The 20,984-nt window shown below is 37.5% G+C and overlaps 1 long non-coding RNA gene across 1 annotated transcript in view; it reads left to right on the top strand.

Moving 5' to 3' along the window:
• The window catches only part of LOC108757792 (uncharacterized), an 84,421-nt gene extending 74,288 nt beyond the window's left edge, over positions 1-10,133 (top strand). Inside the window, exon 3 of the long non-coding RNA XR_001939922.1 lies at positions 10,013-10,133. This is a non-coding gene — a long non-coding RNA (uncharacterized LOC108757792). The remainder of the gene's footprint in view (positions 1-10,012) is intronic.
• Positions 10,134-20,984: the final 10,851 nt, after the last annotated feature.

Genomic DNA, 20,984 nt, shown 5'->3' with positions numbered 1-20,984 from the left:
GAGCCGCACCACCACGCCTCGGTTATGCCGTATAGAACACAATTAAGTAAATGAGCACGGGTTGCGCCCGCTATAGATACCCTCTATTATGTGTATTGATCTCTAGCGCGGACTCCAGTTACACGTAATACGTGTTTTGTCGTTTGTGCGTTCGTACGTGGCGGCCGAGCGTATGCATGCGAGCGCGTGCAAGTGCACGGAATAGATATGGCGACTAGGGGGAGAGTTGAAGAGAGGGTACAGAAATGGTGAGAGAGAGGAGGAGAAATAGGGAGAGCGAGAGAGAGGATGAAAATATGAGAGGGAGCGAGAAATAGGAACAGGTGCCTGGATACGAAAGCTGCGTCCCGATGATATTCCTGAGTCGAAGCCTCGTTAATGAAAAGTCTACGAAGTAAGACGAGCCTGACGAGCCTCGAAACGAAGGAGCTTCTGTCGGTTTAATAATTGTTATCATTTAGCCAGAAAAAGCCGGACGAGAAAGCCGAGAGAATTTTTTAAAGCGCATCCCCAATTGATGATTCGATGGGAATTGAGCATCATAAGGCAATGCGGACGTCTAGAGTTCGTATTACTTTATGATGCAAATCTTGAATGAAGAGTGAATCGATTGTATTCGAAAAAATATTTGTGTTGTATGTATGTGTCTGTGAAACGGAGATATTTCCAAAGATGAATATTTCTATAAAATTGTGGGAAAGTGGAAAAATAGATGTTTTAATTAAAATATATGGGTCCTAGAGTGATTCTGGGAATAATTTAAAAAATAATATTTTTTGAAAAGTTTGAACATGTATTTATATCTAACAAGATTTAGACAAAAATTTGACCACAATAATTTTTTTTCTATTTTTCATACAGTCTTAGATCATAGATTAAAAATATATAATTAAATTTGAAAAATTCTTAAAGAAAATAAAATTAATAACAAAAATCTTTAGTAGATCGCAGGGACCTCTATATATGTTCCTTTAATATTATAAAAAATATATGTTTCTGTTACGAATTTAATGAGTAAAGAAGCATTAAATATGATCAAGGCTGAATCTGACGCCTATAAATATTTCTATATAAATTTTAAATACATCTTTCAATTACAATCTTTGAAACTGCGCACTGACTATTGTTGGACTTGAAATGCAATTATAAACTGAAGTTGAAATAATAATATTACAAATCAAATTAATTGTAATTTAATAATGATACTAGTAAGTTAAAACGCTGCAAAGAATATATTTTACTTGGCTCTAAATAATTGGGCTTTTTTTAAATAATTTCTTCAATTGATTGCTGATATTTTATACCGATATTATATATTTGATGGAAGATAAAATTTAACTCTCGAAGAGAATAAAGTTATGAAGTTCTTCTCAAATCGCTTTATTTCTCACAGTTACCAACAACAACATTCATCCAAATTGATTGACTAATTAGAGACATTCTTTTCTGTAATAGTACAATATGATTTTAATGCATTACGTATCATTTTGAACGCGTGTATGCGATACAAACGAAGCTTCCTTTATCGTCTTTCGGGCTATAGCGATACTCCTTGTCATTCGATGCTCTTGAGAAGGCGTCCCTTTCGCGTGCGTTAACCCCTAGATCGCCGTACTCAGTGACGCGAGCGCATCTGAAAACGTACACGCATCTCTGACGAGCACATTGGACAAACACGACTCGTAATGTGTATAAAAATGTGAAGAGAGATCGCTCAAAAAGGAAGAAGAAATATGGGTGTGTTCTACGACCTGTTACAATTAAAAACTCTCGCACCCCGGCCTGAACTCGGCGAATTCTTAGAATTTACCGTGAATCGGCAGCAGTTTCGCGCTATATGTTTCCCGGTTTTAACAACGGGGTATTATTTCCCGCGCCGTGCGCGTTGCAATCTTCGCTCCAAGTTCCTCATGATATTTAATCAGGCGGACGCCGCAGCGCGCGATCTCTGCCTTCTGCCGCTCCCTTTCTCCGTCTCCACTCTTGTTTCCTTTTCTTCCCTTTCTTTTTTTTCTTCCCTTTTCGAGGGAAGAGCTTCTTCCTGAGCGGTCGCTCCGCAAAAATTTTCCCCCGAGCGCGAATAATAAATTCCGTTTTACGAGGCGCTCTTAATTCAAGTGGAAATCGTTGTAGTTACGTGTTATCGCTGTCTTTGTCCTCCTCCTCCTCCTCCTCCTCCTCCTCCTCTTCCATCACGTCCCCCCGCGACCGCGACTCATTCTCTCGTTCTTTCTTCAACTATATAGCAAGTAGGTTGCTACGACTTATGTGTATTTACTGCGGCCCGCCAGCAGGAAACGGAAAGATAGTTATCTGATGGCGAGAGAGACGGGGAGAGATAGAGAGAAAGAAAGAATGATAGGGTGGGAAGGCGGACGAGGAGCGAGGAGTGGAGAGAGAGAACGCGTAGAGAGGTGGCCAGGTAGACGCCATAGTTATTTATTTTCCCGCGGCTGATTATAATATTACGCAAGCCGGCGGTATACGTTCGCGTAATGCGGATGCAAATGCGACAGAGACGAGTTATACCGAGTAGACTCGGCGAAATCTTCGGCCTGGAGCCGTATTTTATTCATACGCCGCGCTCGCGCGCACCTGCGAGCTGGTTCTGTCCGTGTTATGGATATTCGTATATACGCACATGCGTGTGCGTATACCGGCGTGCATTATTGAGTGCATGTAGCGTGTCATCGTAAAAGAAAAAAAATAACGTCGATTTTACGAAGACACCGCAACACGTCCGGTACTTGCGAATTTTGATTTTTTTTTGTAATAGATTTCAATAAGTGTAGTAGGAAGCTATTATTAAAATATTGCTACATTTAAAGAGATACAACAGAGTTTGACTACAATAGTGATTTTGTCAAAATCGTATGAGAGAAAGATATGTACACTCTAACTTATGTTATTTCACTCTGTATCTTATTTTAGATTATAAAGTGAGATATTGTAAGTTAGAGATAGTATATATTCCTCTTTTAGATCTCATATATACATATCTACATAATATAGTCAGGATTGGGAACGTTATTTTATAAAAGTAGGTACACAGAAAAAAAGACTATTCTTAAATCAACCATAATATATTCATATATAAGCAAAAATATTATAATCTTGTTTCAAAGATATCAATCTTGATTTTATTAAATTTGTTTTGAGATAACATAAGTTAGTCCTTTTTCTGTGTAGCTATTACAGTTATAGGTTTTTCTCTCAGAAAATAATTAATTATTGTTACAAGTTGCTAATTTTGAAAAGTAATACATTACAATTATAATTATTATAGATATTATCAAATTATAGAGAACAAATTTATAAAAATTAAGCGACTATTATAACACCTCTTTCTTGCTTAATTATTGCTTTTATGCATTGTGTATATTTCAAGAGATATATTGTATGTAATACCTAATTTTTTTGTTAATTCGTATTGCAAATAATTTTCGTATTATAAATTTTGTATTATACATTGGTCGTGGAGCATTGCGTTTTAATGCGACCTAGGCACGCCAAGTTTTTTCTTCGGTATAATCCAGTTGATTACTTCAGTCACTTAGTCTGTCTTATGTGTCTTAGAGTTAATAGGTTTTTTACAATAAGCTTTTTTGAAGTTTTTTAGTAATGACTTGGTTATAATAATTGTATACACATATATGTTCCTTTAACTCCTGCGTGGAGCATAAAGCCTCTAATGAGATTTCAGTAACAATGGATTTTTTCCGAAATTAGGTTGTTAGCCTAATGTTCAACCCCCAGCCTGGAGGATTCATATATACATCCACTGATATATAAGACCAACAGTTTAACACCGAATCCGAAAGATCAAAGGCTTAATCACCAGGTGGAGCCATTTTTGGCTCCTTAAATGCGAAAAATCACATATGTGAGAGCAGGTGGGAACTCGGATCTACAGATCGTGAGTCAGTTGCACCGAGCGGCAAGCCACTTGACGCCTCTGGTTAATAATTAGATTGATCGGTTAAATAATTTTTGTAAAATATATCAATCATTTAGAAAAAATTAACGTTTTTTTATTTTAGGAAGGATGTAATATTCGATACTTTTTTACTTGGCGTATATATTTTTTTAAGGAATGACACACACACACACACACACATATATATATATATATACAAGGCGATTGTACTTATACTATCTTTTTCTCTCGTAGAATTTTAACAAAATCGCTCGTTGCCAGATTTTGTTATAGAGTTACTTGTCGCATTGATAGAAAAGCGACACAAATAAAAAATCGGAATCGCACTGTTCGAATTTTGAGAATTCATACAATGTAGTTTTAAAGAATATATATAATTGAAAGAAAAGTAAAATTATGCATACTTACCATCCTAATTAAAACGTTATTTCAACTTAAAATAAAAATACTCGACTAAAAAGTTGCTAATTTTGAGATGTGTCAAATTATCATCAACGCAACATGTTCGAGTCTAGCGAGACGTTTGTACGAAACGATCTTTAATGTGACGAATAAACACATTATTCTTACTTGCATTACTTACGATCGACGCGACAGTGCAATCGTCGCGCACTGCTCATTCCTGGCGCGTATGCGTCGAGCATGGACGCAGACATACGCATACACGTGCATATCAATGCACGCACACAATCGTGCGCAAGATGCCTTTATATAACGTGTGCGGCAAAGACACACGAACACGAGAGAGCCCCACCGCTCGCGCTGTGTTTCGCGCATAACGACATATTATTTATATAAGCGACGTTGTCTCGACAAATCGTTCTACTCTCGCAAATTACCCGGTATATAGACGAGCGCAAGTAATAGCTATCCAGCGCAGGAATGGGACTCGCGGCAAAATTTCGCGTGGTATTTTCAGTAAATTCATATAGGTTTCGACACAACTTAGTATCCGCTGAATTGTAGAGACTCGGGAAACAGCAGAAATATTCTCATGCGAGAGGAATAAATGTCAAGAATTACAAGACATTACAAATTTTTCGTACTTGAGAAATCGTGGAAAATAAAATCGGTGTCATCGATTTAAAATTCTCACGACGGACCTTAAAATACATGTACCTACATTATTGTTCATGTTCGGACACTCGCATAAATTTTATCGAATGGATAAGCGAAACATTAAAACATTATAAAACAGCAATTGTATTATTCTTTTAAGAATTCTCTTTTCAAGAATTCTCACCATTTTCTGTCTCTCTGTATTCGATCCGCTTAATCGTTGACAGATTTGCCGTTTCAGAAAAATATCTTGCGGACTGGAAATAAAATATTCGAAATTTATTTGCGGCTCACGTATAATAGCCGACTAAAGGGAAGGCGTAAAAATATTCCGATTACATTGCTAAACTCTTTAAGCCAAATAAAAAAATAAATAAATAAAAAACTCGGTGCAACGATGCGAAAGAGAGACGGATAGGTAGATAGATAGGTAGATAGGGCGGATGGCGGTTTATTATGTTCCGGATGGGAACCCACGAGAACAATATACTCGCAATATATACGTAAGTGGTGTAAAATGACGGGCCGGAAAATTCGAAAACAACAGGAATGCAAATATAGAAAGACACCGAATCCAATTTGGCAACGATGCAATTAAGATGCGGAAAACAAATGAATGCAAGTAACGGTCGTGCATAAAAAAGGAGGGGAGGAGGTAAATTTTATTACGAATGCAGGGAGGGGGAGGAAATGCAGCAGAGAAAGAGAGAGAGAGAGAGAGAAGTTTATTTAACAAAAGAGAAAGAGAGAGATGGGGGAAGAAAAATAAATGGGAAACGGAAGGATGGAAAGCAGCGCGAAACGCACGAACGGAGACGACTACGACGACCGAGCGCGTTTTAAGCGTCGTCGATCAATTAAATCCTTAATAAAAGGACTTCGTAACCAGATTTCGCTTACGAGATAATAATGTGCATTACGGCAGCTCGGCAGCTCGGCAGCTCCGATGCGTGAGACGACTCGCACGCAGGACGCACGTGTGTGTACGTACACACGCGCACACACGCACACACGCAGTCGACAGGGTGTCCTGGCCGGAAGCGCGCGCGACCTCGCGCCAGCGTAACGTTATTTTCTAATTTCCCATTCATGGGCTACCGTTTAGTTTCGATTTGCCGCTTCGTTACGACGCTCGGAGATTTACACGGTCAGATAGGATTGTTGCATGCCACCTCTACCCCGCACCTCTCTCCCACCACCTTCTTCTTCGCCTCCTAACCGCGTTTTATATAACCATCTTTCGTCACCGCGCGCGCGCGCGCGCGCGCGATTCCTCTCCCCCGGATATCTCGCTCCGCGATAATCTTTTCTTTCTGCCTTTTTCTCTGTGTTTCTTTCCTTCTTCTTTCTCTCTCTTCTTCTTTCTATTCGTCCGCCGCGCCGGTCTTTCCTGGAAGATAATGCTCGGCCGCGCACTTTGCATTTCAAATGCGAGAGAGCCGGACGAACCCGGGGGATCGATCGTGAATCGCGAACGTACCGAGCTAACAACGCTAAAAGGGAATAATTTCGACGGCGATACCGGGCGATTAGGCTAGCGGCGTGGCGCGCGTTACGGCGCGGAACGCGGCCGGCAGATTGCACTTTCTGCTGCAACGCGCGCCGCGAAATCCTCCTCCGAAGACGAGGAGAGGTCGTCGTGGTCTTACAGTTAATTAATTTCCGCGAAGAGAGCGAGAACGCGTACGCGATTACCTTTCCCTCCCTTCTGAAAATGGAAAGTATCCTCTCTTTCTCTCATGAATATAAATGATTATTACAACAAAATTATTATAACGAAAACTCGCTTTCCTTAGATACTTAATTTTTAACGTCGGCGGCCGACCTCTCGAGAATCTTCTGGGATCCAGCCCTGATATAATTTAAAGTACGGAGCGGCGCTCTCGCGTTAATTTAAAATAACGAGCCGCAGAAATCTGCGCTGTGTCGTCTGCGACTCGGTGACGCGGTGTTCGCGTTTTTTTCACGTTGCGGGGACGGTCCTCCGACCGACGACGACCGTGGCGCTCTTCTGCCACGGGTAACCGATTTTTATTGGGACTCGATAAGGGAGAAAAATTTTATCGCGTCTCCGGCGACCACGAAACGGACGGAGAGAAGGAAGAAAGATGGAGCGGGTTATATATATGGAAGGGGTTATACAGGGTGCGCTTGAAAGGAGTAGAAATTTTTCGACTAAAATTGCCTTATCGATGGAAAGTCAGTTTTGAAACAATACGTAAGATATTATCGAGAAATGTTTATCATAATATTTTCGTGATAGTTTTGCTATGAACATATACAGTTATCTTTATACAAAATTATCGTATAACTCTTTCTACTGTTAAAATGTATATCTCCTTTTCCATCTTCCAGATAAAAAAAATTCTCGAATTTATATATTATCTACTTTACCTAATATTTAAATGTATAACTGTTAATACGCGTTACGCAATTTGCACAATGAATCATTTAACGTTGGAACTTATAATTTTTTATCGAATTACGCCTGTATGTGCGAGAGAATTTAAATACAAGGGACACCGTATTTTACAGTTAATCTCTACGAAACTTTCATTCGAAAGAAGAATTCAGGGTCTCATCAATTTTCGGGATGCTTAACGTTAGAAATCGAAAAAAGCCATTGGAATCTTTGCCAAGTAAAAATCTCTCGCGAACGGTACTATCGAGCTCCACCTTTTCAGGCGCACCCTGTATATATTTGTCGAGAGCAGGAGGAAACGGGAGGAAACGGGGGGAACGAAGACTGGCGGATAGAGGGAGGAGGGAGGGAGAGCAAGGCAGGGAAAAATGGAGAAAAAGGTCGAGAGCGTGGTACGCCGTGCCCAACGAGTAATAAGTTAGTAATAATATTTTCACAATATCTCTCCTGGATTGGATGTTATTTCATTATATTTTATTGCCTCTTACTATTACTCTTGCCAGTGCGGAAACCTCCCTCGGTCCCCGCTCATCCCCGTACCCTCCGCCACCCACTCGCCACCCTTCCTAGCCCCCTTTCGTCCCCCTTCGACCGCCGCCAACGTCCCGCTCTGTTTTATTATCTCGAGCCTCTCTCCGCACCGAGGGAATTCACTCGCGGAACTCATTATTGAGGGGTTTATTCTGCTGTAACCGTTGCTCTCGCCACTCGCCTGTCCCCCTCCCCCCCCTTCTTCCTTCTTCTTCATTTATCTCTTCCTTCGTTTTTGGCCGTGTTAGCTGTGTATGTCAAACGCAAAACGCAAGGTTCGCCGGTCTGTCAACGAGGCGTTTGCATTCTTCAAATTTTTACTGTTCTCCCATTTTCACGTAAATTCTTAATAAATGTATAATCAAAAGTTTCCGGACAATGAGTAATTTTATTGTATGACTTGGATAAAGAATCTTTACAAAAAAATAAAAATCCAGTATTTATTTTATATTAGGTTGGAACAAAAGTTCATAGTGCTACCTCACTTTCATCTTATCTACACGTTTTTAAAAAATTTGGCAGTTATACTATTTAATAGAGAAAAGTTTTAATTTTAAGAATCTGTTTTTTTAATTGTGGTACAATGATGTCGAGTTATACAAAGTTAAAACGTTCTTTTTATTTAATTCGCGATAACTTAGTGACAAAAAATCTTAGGCATTTTGTTAGAAGACGATTTTTTAGGGAAAACTTTAAGCTTTTATGTTAGAAAGTTAAAAATTTTCGCATTTTTTTTGGACACGTAAAAGAACCATAAAATGAGAACAAAATTTTTAATTTTGTCTGACTCATAGTTTCTTATATGTAAAGATTACCAGAAACTTTACTCACGGAAACTCAAAAGATGTAATGATCTGTCGAAAGTAGAGATTTCAAGCTTTAAAATTATTTTTTGAAATTTAAATTTCATTTAGTTTTTATGAAATTATATTCTGTGAAGTTAATACAGTGCTACGAACTTTTGTTCCGATTCTTAATGTATTCTAATATTTAATTTAATAAATATCTTGCTCGGCTTCCAAGCCCTTTATATTTTATATATTTTATATTTGAGTTGTATTCCTTGTGGAACCTTTGTTACTTTTTTTACATAAATTTATTATCAAATTTTAAAATTATATATTAGTAAGAAAGTTTTGGCAGCCACCGTAAAAAAAAGAGAGAAAGAGAGATACGTTATAATGTAAAAGATATTTAAAAAAACGAATCGCGTGGTAACACCATTGCTAATATTGTTTCTCGTGTGAGAGCAGAAGACACTAGCTGAGTGTAAGATCAGCCGGCCCTCCGCACGAGTAGGAAAAGTCGGGTGGGAAAAGTCAGCCGACCGATAAATCATTCTTTTACTTTGCCGCCCGTGCAATCTTCGCCACCACAGCCGTGTATTTCTGCGGATTATCGTGTCTCGGAGGGAATGCGAAGGGTGGCTTGTATACATAGATAGAAGTCACTTTCGATCTTTAACCTTTTTAGCTATAAATGCCGCATACGTATACATGTCCAGTTGGGAAGTTTGTAAAAAGAGCATGTAAAAGTTGAAATAGAGATATTGGATATTATAATAAAACAGAATTACGTACATAACAGTTATGCAATCTCTTCAGACAATTATTGATTTATGTACTTAGTAAAACTTTTAGAGTGAATCTCACTCTGAAGAGTAAAATATCACTCGTAAAGATTGAAAATTGAGCCGCTCTTTTTCCAGATTGGCTCAATTTTATCTCTTTAAAATGAGATTGTGCTCCAAAGAATTTAGAGAGTAGTTTTTCGGAAGCGTCCGGTCTTATTAATCTTTACATGACTTGTACAGTGGTGCTGATACAGTGTGGTCGTATTTTGAGGCAAGGAATACGATGAAATAATCAATTATAACAAATCTCTTACTGAAGAGAGAGAGCTGTAAGATTGAAAGAAATAGACACCCTTCTTTTAAAAATTAACATTTTCAAGATTATTCATCGATTCATCTTGCCTCGGGCTTAATTTATTCTGCGAAACCGTCTCTCGTCGCTACTCACTTTTCTCAATCACGCCCCCTTTTTTCCTCTGTTTCGTGACAGGCTGGTGGACCACAGGGAAACGTCGACGCGCGGATGGACTTGGACGAGAGCAATGCACCCCGCATGGAAAAAGCGCAGCCTCTACTGCGAGCGGTATCGACAGCGTACGAAGACATGTAACGTACAGGTGAGTTGTACCACTCGGGCATTACACGGCCGGGCGCACGTTGCAATTTCATGCGGAAAGTTTCGCCTTGATTCCACCTACGTAACGAGCGGCCGCGGCGTACCCCCTCATCGCCGGCTTCGATTTTCTCCTCCGCTTAAGGAAGCTCCGTTTTGAAAGCGAGAAACGACTCGCGTTACATGGACGAACAATGCCGACGGAGGGAGCAGAAAAAAAGGAGCACGCTCGATATATTGTACAGGGTGTCCCGGATATGTACTCTTTCCTGTCTAGGCGATTCCGAATTTTTAGTCCATTTTTATCAATTTTGATTATTAAATTAAACTTGCACTGTTATGTGTTTCTATGATCCAAATTATCTTAAAATCACTAGAGAAATAAAATGAGAGGGAAAGATATTAATTTTTATGTAATATTTTGTGAATATTAAAAATTAACTTATTCATTAAATATTTGTATTATCAGGCAACAGTGTTTCTAGGTAATTTGTTTTATATGTTTCAAGATAAATATAATTTACGAATAGCATTATTTTTATGCACGACATATCAAACGAGTCATCATTTGATATTTATAGCCGTTACCATTTCTTTTCTTATCTCGGAGATAAAATTCTCATTTTATATATTTATACCCGCGAGGACACACGAGGCTCTCTCTCTCTCTCTCTCTCTCTCGAGAGAGAGAGAGAGAGCTACTAAAGATCCAACGTAGCTTTATCCGCGGTTCGGAAGAAACGGCGAACACCCTGTATAAATACCGGCGTGAGCGTCGCGCGTATTTGCGCGATATATTGCTCGTCGCGGCAGTCATGTGCACAAACTCGGCGACAGAAATAGCGAGTGTTGTCACCGAGAAATTGCGGCGGCCGATCATAAAAGTATTACATCAGCGGTCTGTAATGCTGCGCTCGCGCTCGCTCGCGCGCGTATATTATATGCGTTATTGCTGCAACGAGGCGCAGTGACACAATGTCGATTTGTCGCGACGACGATGCGATCAAACGTATACGGCGCACACATCGTCCGCGAAGCGAAGCGTAATCACCTAAATAACCACCGGTGACTGCTTTTCCCTCTCTTTCGCCTTCTCTTTTCCCACCTCCCGCGCGGAAGATGCGCCAAGTCGGTTCGAGAAAATCCGTTGCATTTCGATCGGCGTGATTGGCCTCGGCTGTATCGAGGGAGAGCGAATTTCCCTTAGTCGGTCTATTGCCTGTTGCAATCTATGTCAGGAGTAACAAGCGCCGCAAGAGAATTCCAAGATTCTCTGGAGATATACGATTTACTTCAATTCGTTGACTGAGCTTAATAGAAGATTTGCTCGTGCAAAAGGCGCGATCTTTGCCTTTTTCTTAAATGGAGCATTTACATGAATCAATGGAGTTAGTCACGTCAGTATGTCACGGCTAATTAGCGGTATTTACTAATTATATATCTCCACCGTGTTATTTCTCAAACTTTGCCTTAAATATATATGTAACTGAAATATATCGCTTAAAAGTAACAACTCAGAAAATGCAATTTCTTAAAAAAGGAGAAAGTCTATTTTTTAACTTGATGGAAAATATTAACTGATCTCAAGTAATATTGACAAAAAGGTATTTTTAATATAACCAAATGTTTTTGATTGTATTAATTTTGTTTTACGACTCATACAAATTACTTCTTTTGAGTTGTGACGATTTTGTCGATCTTTTTGAATTACCTTTTTCGAGTTGCGACAATTTTCGACAATTTTTGTTTAACCAGACTTTTTAGGTTACGTTTGACGATTTTTTAAGTTAATTCTAAATGGTATTCATGGATCCGAATTTTTTTTTCAATTACATTGTAAAAAATTTTTATATCAAGTTTTTGTTCGTAACCTTATATTATTTTAACCCTTGATATACACGATTGAATATTCGTGTACTATATTTTTTTTCTTTGAAATATTATAAGGTGCATCAAATAATTAGTTGTAATATTTATATACAATTTTTTAAATACACAACGACCTTGCAAATATTTTCTAAAAAAATTAAAGTATATGTAAGAATCATTTGACGATTTTAGTAAGAAAAATTAACCCGCGACATGAATAATCCATCGTGTGTAGTAAAGGATCGGAAAATCATCGTGTGTACTTAAATTACATAATTTTATTCCTTAGATTTTGGCCTTTAGAATGAAAAGATCGTTCATTTACCTTAACTTTGAACAAATATTTAAGTACATTGGACCCGCGAATATCCCAGTTAGGTTTAAGTTTCACTTTTGACGATAGATAAGGTAATATTTTTTTATCTAACTCATTCTTTTCTCGAAAATTACGTTTCTTTAGTTACGTTATATCTTTGTAGTAAAAAGAAGCGATATGAGGAGGTCTGAATGGCCTCAGGTTGTATCGCTGCTTGCAATTCGTATAAACTTTCGAGATATTCGAGATTAACGGTGTGGAAACGAATAATCCACGCTTTGTCCTCCCGTTTGACGAAATCTAAGTAGGACTTTGACGGAAGAAGAAATAACGGGCTCGCGAACGACGAACCCGGACGGGCCACGTATTAATATAAGCTTGGCGTGACTAATACAACAATTTATCCAGCCGCGGGCATTTAAATAGTTATGACCTAGGTCGTCGGCAACGAGGCGACGAGCGGCGATTTCGTCACGCGCTAACTCGCGCGAATTGAATTCGCCTCGGCGCTTTCGTGAATTAACTCCCTCGTGTCGCCCACGCGGTCCTCACCGATAACCGCTTGTCTCTGTTTCCTCTCCTTTTTCTCGGTTCAGTCAATCACTCGTCAAACAATGGATACAGCTTTACGAGATACATCGACGGCTTTGCGGAGTCAGTCGACTACACTCTTAATCCAATAATTATGATAATGCGGTGGTAGACTGAACAAGATCGGAGCGCAGTAGAGTTAAAATTATTACGGACCGTTCGCATAACATCAGTTGAATTTAACTAGAATTTAACTGATTATCCATAGACAAAATTAGAGAATGAGAGATAGAATTAGCTAAAACTCAACTAATTCAGTATTTATGGAAATTGCCTTATATAATATTTACACGTTTAACAAAAGATAAATCAAGAATACTATTTTCACGGGTGATTCTCGTTAGGCGATTCCTGTTTTCGAGTATAAAACGTCGATGATAAAAAGCGGCGAAATTTTGTATATGATCGAAAATTCGATTCATTATTATTCCGTTATTTTTCGGCATCCTACCGACAGAAAGAAGCCCACAGCGGCAAACGGACTGCGCCCTTCTGTTTTGCGTTCTATGTTGGGGTGCCCGCGGGTATCCACCCTCGAAGCAGGACGTTTCGCACTCCATACACACACACACACACACAGTCCTCTTTTTAATTGTTATATTTATAAGGGGTTGTCTCGGCGCCGCACACATGGCGGTTCCTCAGCTTCGGGGCTCGAGAACTCGGTTGTTTTTGGACATAGGTATTGGACGGACGTGCCCTTCTTTTCACCCTTCTTCCCTTTCTCTCTTGTGAATCGATACTCACTGCGAGGCGCGGACTATTCGCACAATTGGGTGACGAAGGGCAGAGATGGGCTTTACGTGTATGTTTCATGTATATGTTAAGCTGATGTGTTAAAAAGTACGGAAGCAGCTTTAAAAATATTTTCTATATATTTTCATATTATTATAAAAATATTTCCAATAAAGAAAATTTAAAGTCACAGGTCTTTATAGAAATTTCAGTTTACAATTAAAGATTTACGAAAACAGAATATAATTATGATAACACTAGTCGATTTTTTTACTTCAATTTGTTATATTGAAATATTTATAAAAATTAACCCATCCCAAGCAATGATTTTGTTCGTATTTCAGGTAAATTGTCATTACTTTAAAAAAAAATAACAATGTAATTCTTACTTTTTAACCCTTAGATTTAGTCTAAGTATCTAAAAATTATTACATATAATTTGATATCTTTAGGAAGTTTTTGTAAGGTTTTATATTTCAAAAAATGTATATGAATGTGTTATAACTATACTTATAGTGCTTTTGGTCTTTAAAAAAAAAAGAAATGCGCAGGACATGAATAATTAAATCTAACGGTTAAAAATACTACAAGTCTTACTATCTGAAATTGTTTATTCTTTTGTAAAAAAAATTGCTAATATGAGAGAATTGACATATTTTTTACAAACAAAGTGTTATCGATGAGAGAAAGCTGAAATATTGAATAAAAGTTTGGAACTTATCTATCATCACATTCTATTTCGACAAAGCTTTTACAGAAATCTTTTATAGAAAGTTTCTTACACGATAACATATAACATGATAATCATGATAGTACGCTAGCCGTACTATCATTCGTACGTCTGTACTGTCCGGTCAACGCATCCGGTCAAGCGGTAGCAGGAGACCACGCGGCGGAGCTGGTGAACGCTGGGAAGATCGTGACGAAGCGAGCGGAGGAGAGGGTGCGCGCGGCAAGGGGGGGGGGGAGGAAGGAACGGTCGGATGGGGCGAATATTGGACAACTAATTACCTAATCACTCATTATCCACCGCGGACTCCGGGCGCCGGTAGTTCGGCGCGCCAGGTACGTAGATAGAGGTGGAACGGGCTTGCCCGGAGGGCCATTGTGATACACGAAGCAGAATCATGTACGATCGTATATTATCGATGAGAGGACCAGGGGGATGGGAGGACGGTGGAACGGCAGCGGCCATCCCTAAAATCCTCCCCCGCGCTGACCCCCGCTGTCTCCCGCGTTGCGCGAGAGTGTACTCGCACGCGTTTAACGTTAGCACGGAATCGGAGCCAATGACGGGGCGGAATCGCGATGCGGAAACGACGCTTCCTTTCTCGCACCTCGCACGAGCCTGCCCCGACATTACCCGGAGCTCTCCCTCTTCCTCGCGCCCTCGCTATCATTCCCTCGATATCATTCTCGACTCGCCTTCCTCGCTCAGACCTCTAGTCTTCCCATCTATCTCCCTCTTCCTCGCTCTTTCCCCGTCGCCTTCGATTATACCGCTATTTTCGACCATGGGTGACGTCCGGAATAGATAACGGTTATCACTAATGCATCAAGTCACTTCTAATGCGCTTCCGGGGTGATAATCCGCCACCCATCCGCGCTATACTCTCAACAATGTTTCCGAAATATCTTGAAGAAGAGAACAGACAAAAGATATTACGGTTCCGTAGCTTTTTCATTTACGGGCAATTACAATTAAGAGAAAATTAACAAAATCTTATTCTTTCACGATTGAACTTTGCCTTTGAATAAAATTTTAATTCGATGACCGCAAAGATGGCAAAGACGATTGTAAAGATGATTAATGCTGAAATTTAAAGGATGACACGACATCTAATCAAATTTTCTCTAAACTGTATGAGAATATCGAAAGAATGTTCGAAAGGAAAGGCAGAGGATCGCGAGATATACATTATATAGAAATATTAATTCTTATTCTTTCACGACTGCACTTTGATTCAACAAAATTTGAATTCAACGACGCGACGGATTGCAAAGATGATTAATGTTGAAATTTAAAAAGCACTGAAAGACACGACATATCTAATCAAATTTTCTCTGAAGAAACTATACGAGAGTTTCGAAAGAGGGTTGGAAAGAAAAGGGAGGAGAGTGACACATATGTAGAAATTTATCAATATGACTTGTATTTCTGATGACGCGTTCTGTCTATTTCCATAGCTGTCATATTGGGAAAGTAATAGCGTTCGTTAAAAATTGAACCTTTCCCTTTGTTCTGCCTTCTCTCTGATATCCGTCTCGAAAATAACCGACTCGTTTTGAACTCGTATCTTTTTTCCACGTCATTTTTAATTCGATATAAAGTAACGATTTGCCGATCTGTGACGATTGTCGCAGAGTCGCCTTAAAACGTTTATAATGACTCATTTAAATCGGCAGTTATCCCTGTCAAGAGGGAGATATTAATCGCCCACCGAATATATTTCGTGCAGATGTAACCGCAGAACCAAAATATATATCCTACTTGCAGTATTTTACACCATTTCGAGCGTTAATAAAAAATAAAAATATTCCCTCTCGAATATCCTGGCTAAACTTGGGCAACATAACTATGGTTTAATCAGAGTTTCATTGAAGAATGATTATTTTCAAGCGCGTTTTCGAATAATCGTTTCTCATTTCTTTCATAAATATTTTTTTGCTTACTGTGCAAAATTTTTATACTGCTCAGTACATTGCGAATTCATTTGAGCTATTTTTCTTAGATAGAATTTTAGTTTTCAACAATACAATTTTAAGAAAATAAAACTAGGACATTGATCAACAAATGCTTTATCAAAAAAGAACATACTGTACACAAAAAAAGTATGTAAAATTATATAAATAACCATATAGTGTAAAAATAATTTATAGAAATATATAAAATTGTCTGTCGTTGCAAAAATTAGTAGTTTTATCTTTAATTGTAAATATATTTTTATATTAGACGGAAAATTACAATAACAATAGTATATTTTATAATTTTTATAGGAAAGTAAATTGTTGTAATATTGTATATCGTAATAATAATATCACACATATTATATTTACATTTTTACGTTTATACATATCGATAACATAGTTTAAGAAAAATTGTACGTAATTCATTGATGAGAATTACTACGTAAATATTTTTGTAAATTTAATTTTAATTATAAATTTACTTTTGCAAATTGTTTAATTACTATGAAAAAGGAAAAATGTAATTTTATTTATACGCATATATATAAATTTTCAATTAATAATAATAAATTTCAAAATTGTTCATTACCTATAATTATTGTAATTTTATATAAAATTTTTTTACGATTATATAAATTTATTAATGAGTTTACTACATAAAATTTATTTGTTATGTGTTTCTGCATCTTATGACTTTTTTCAACTGATATCATTTAGCAGTTGTACATAATTCGAAATGTTTGAAAGGCGCCGAAGATACTTGATGGACGATAAAGTCTGGTTCGATGGCCTTCCGATATGAGCATTCTCGAGATTAGGATGCGGTAAGACAATCCACCGGATAATCATGGTCGAGGCTGGATGTCGCGCCCGGCGTGGCGTGGTGTAGTGGTCGTCGTCGGGTTAGTCCCCGACGACCGCGCGATGCGCGTTATATGGAGGTTTAGGCCAGCGGACCGAGCTAACTGTAATCAGAGTTGCGGCGTTGTAGCAGCGCGTTTCAGTCGCGTCGGACAGGACGGGAGGAATCCTTGGCGCTGCTGGATCGACCTGGAACGTCTCCACCACCTACCTATCTACCAACCTATCCTATACGGTTCGGCCAACGTTCGAGAGATCGTTGCGTGTCCCCGGATGCACGTGCTCGGGGTCACGGCTGTTCCCGGCCGATACTCGTCCTGGATGGTCCTTAATCCTCTTAAGTGCCGTGTGGCGCGACTAAATATCAATCACAGTTTATATCAACCCCCGGTCGACCGGTGCCCCGTTTCCCTCCGAAAACCCGGAGGGGCTTTCAACGTACTGCGGGGGCGTGAAGAGGAGAGAGAGAAGCGATCGATCGCGCGAACAACTTGATCGGTAACTCTTCGGATCAACAATCACATTGTAGCCACTATCATGTTCATGTTTGTTTTAGCTGTTGAAATTTTATATCTGGATTTCATTGTCGACACAGCCTACCATCAATATTGTAAAGTTATAAAGACAGATTGTAGGGAAAGGTTGTTAAGTTTTTTTCGAGATTCCATTTTCTTGAGCGGCAAAATTAAGTGTAATATACATGATATGAAATATTATTCTTATACCAAAATGTCTGTTTTAATCATATTTTTCTAAAAATGAAAATAGTCCAGATTTTTACATTTTTATATGTCATGACATTTTCTTGTTCCTTTAAATTGGAGAATGGTATTGGACAAAAATATATATATTTTTTATACACTTAACTATTTATCTGTGCATGGTTTTAATGCTATCTGCCCAGTTTCAGTAGCTTGTAATCTACTTCTTAATGTATTTTTTGAAATACAATATCATTCACTCTTATTGTCATTTCCTTATGTCTTACTTTCTTAACAGCCAATGTCATATTCTCTTCTTTCTATTTGACTCGTATCTTCTCCATATTTATCTATTATAGAACAAAACACAATCGTCGAAGTCAAATCTCGCTGTCCTAAACTATCCTATCCTCGGCGCCTTTCAGGCACAGTTTTAGGATTATGTAAAACTGATAAATGATAAGTTAAAAAAAAAGTAATGAAATGAATAAATATAACATAAAGTATTACATTTTATATAATAAACTCGTTGATAAATTGGTAGCTTATATTGTAAAAAAAATTTTATATAAAATTACACAAATAAAATATTCAAATACTATATTCTTAATATGAAGAGGTGATCCTGACTCTTACTTGCAAGTGGACTTGACAAATGCTGCCATGCGCGTCTAAAATTTTAAACACAATCCTTGTCCGTTACATTCGACCTTTTCCTAACCATCCAAGTTTTAGTGAAAACTGTCGTATTCAAAAATTCATTAAACTTTTATATAAAAAAATAATATAAAATATATACCTATAATTCTCTTACTTCCAAAGTGATTAAAAAAATTAAGTTTTCCAAAAAAGAGGAAAAATTATCTTTTAACTTGACAGAAGATTATTGATTAATCAAATAATATCGGCAAATCGATTATATTAATGATCAAATGTTATTTGTCATTTTCTATTCACTTTTTAAAAATTATTCTTTTTATGACCACTCTTAAAGAGTTGTAACAATTTTGAAATTTTTAAATGAAATTAAGTTAGTTTTTTATGTTTATTTAATCATGATAATAACTCGAATATCACGTTTTTTTTTATTTGTATCGCTTTAAAAAAAAGGAGTTTGTTTCTTTTTGCTTTAAACTTTATTGTGAAAAAATTATCTTTTTAAAACTAAATACACAAATTTGTTATTAAGCTTTTATATGAAAAATATTACAACATATTGTTTATGTAACTTTGTTTCACTTCTAGCTTTGAACTTTAGTTTTAAAAAATTCCATTTTTTTGAATTATGCTTCCGTTTTAACAAAATGTTAAAAGATGGCAAGTTTCAAGCTTTCAGGCCTGCTTTACTTAGAACGCTTCTATTATTTATGGACCCTTTGTTAAAGTAAACTCTGACATCTTTGATGGCCATATTCCGCGATAATATATTCCATTATGACGCTCATTCGTTAAGGATGATTCATGACTTGCACGCGCGATCGATCGTGTTGTTTGCCGAGAGAAAAAGGAGCACAGGTAACAGCCTGTATTTATAGGGCGATGCGATCAGTCGCGCTATCGCGTAGATCCATTTAAATACATTTAGGAGATTGCAAAAATGGACTATTGCAACGTCGATGAGTAGTAACTACTTATATTTATAGAGCCGTATCGTCGTCGCGTGGATACATTCGGGGTACATTTAGAAGATTGCAGAAATGAAGTTTCGCGCGAGTCGACCGACGTGTAATTACGCGTTCAATTACGCGCGCCCGACGATAAATACGGCGCAACGCGCGGCTATACATAAAAGAGTTTGCGAACTTAAGCTCGATTAATCGAAGGGCTGCTCCGGGGCAATAACACGCTATGCCACGTTTCACCAACGGGCAGACCTCGCGGGCGAGAAAGATCGCGATAAGTCTTTTGATAATCGCCAAGTTAACGGTCGCCGTAACATTAATTTTAATTTTATCAAATACGGCGCGTTGCGTTTATCTCCCTACCGATGTTTCGCGATGACATCTCGCTATTATGCATTGAGAGAAATTTAAAAATGAACAAACCAGAAGATTGTAGAATTTTTATCATCTCAACTATATTATAATAGATTTAATCATACTTAAAAAAATCTCAATGGATTTAACACCATGCGGTGTCTATATAATTAATATTAACCATGTTGTGGATTTGTAATCCCCAGTATTTATGTCAACGTCACGGTGTGGATTAAAAACTCACGATAATAAATACCAGGAGTCGGTCTCGTATTTAAAATAACTTTATTTAAAATATGTATTTTAAATAAAGAAATAAAAGAGTATTTAATATTTTAAATAAGCTTTTGGAATCTATTTTATATTTTTTATTTTAAATAAGTTATTAGTTATTTCACCGAGCCTATTAAAGTTGCTATTGAAGAACTTCATATGCATACATGTTAATATATATATAGCTGTACATGCTAATAGCTATAGCTATACATACGTGAAAACTGAAATATACATTCAAATAAACAAAATCGTAAAAAATAATTTCTATTAAAATGTTTATTTAAAATACATGTTTCTTATTTAATATTTTAAATAAATTTCTGGAATCTATTTTATACTGTTTATTTTAAGTCGTATTAGTTATTTTACCGAGAGCCCTGTTATTCCTGTTAAATACACATTGATGTTACACTGAGAAAAAAATGCTGTTGATTCAATTAAAGTCTATGTTACGTGCTGTCACTAACATAGTGATTAATTCATGTATATTTTTATTGACATAAAAAGGCATACATTATTATTTCAATAATCAAGCCTATATATCAATAAAAATATACATGAATTAATTACTTGTGTTAGCGACAGCATTTTTTTTCTGTGAGAAAATTATATAGACACTGCATATTAAATCCACATTGATATTTTTTGCAAAAAATTCAGATTTGTCTATTTTTAACTAAATTTTCAATTAATGCAAGCAACCAGACCCTTTTTCCTTTTTACAATAGTAGTATATCGATCTTTCCGGGGATTGATCGTGCAGGAAAGATTCCTTCGTCTCGCGACAGGTGCCTTTCCCGCGGGGTGTTCTCGCTCTTCCCTAATGCCATTACAGA

This window comes from Trachymyrmex cornetzi, unplaced genomic scaffold (assembly GCF_001594075.2).
Source record: "Trachymyrmex cornetzi isolate Tcor2-1 unplaced genomic scaffold, Tcor1.1 scaffold147, whole genome shotgun sequence".
Taxonomy (NCBI): Eukaryota; Metazoa; Arthropoda; class Insecta; order Hymenoptera; family Formicidae; genus Trachymyrmex; species Trachymyrmex cornetzi.
This window is presented reverse-complemented; position numbering and strand designations above follow the sequence as displayed.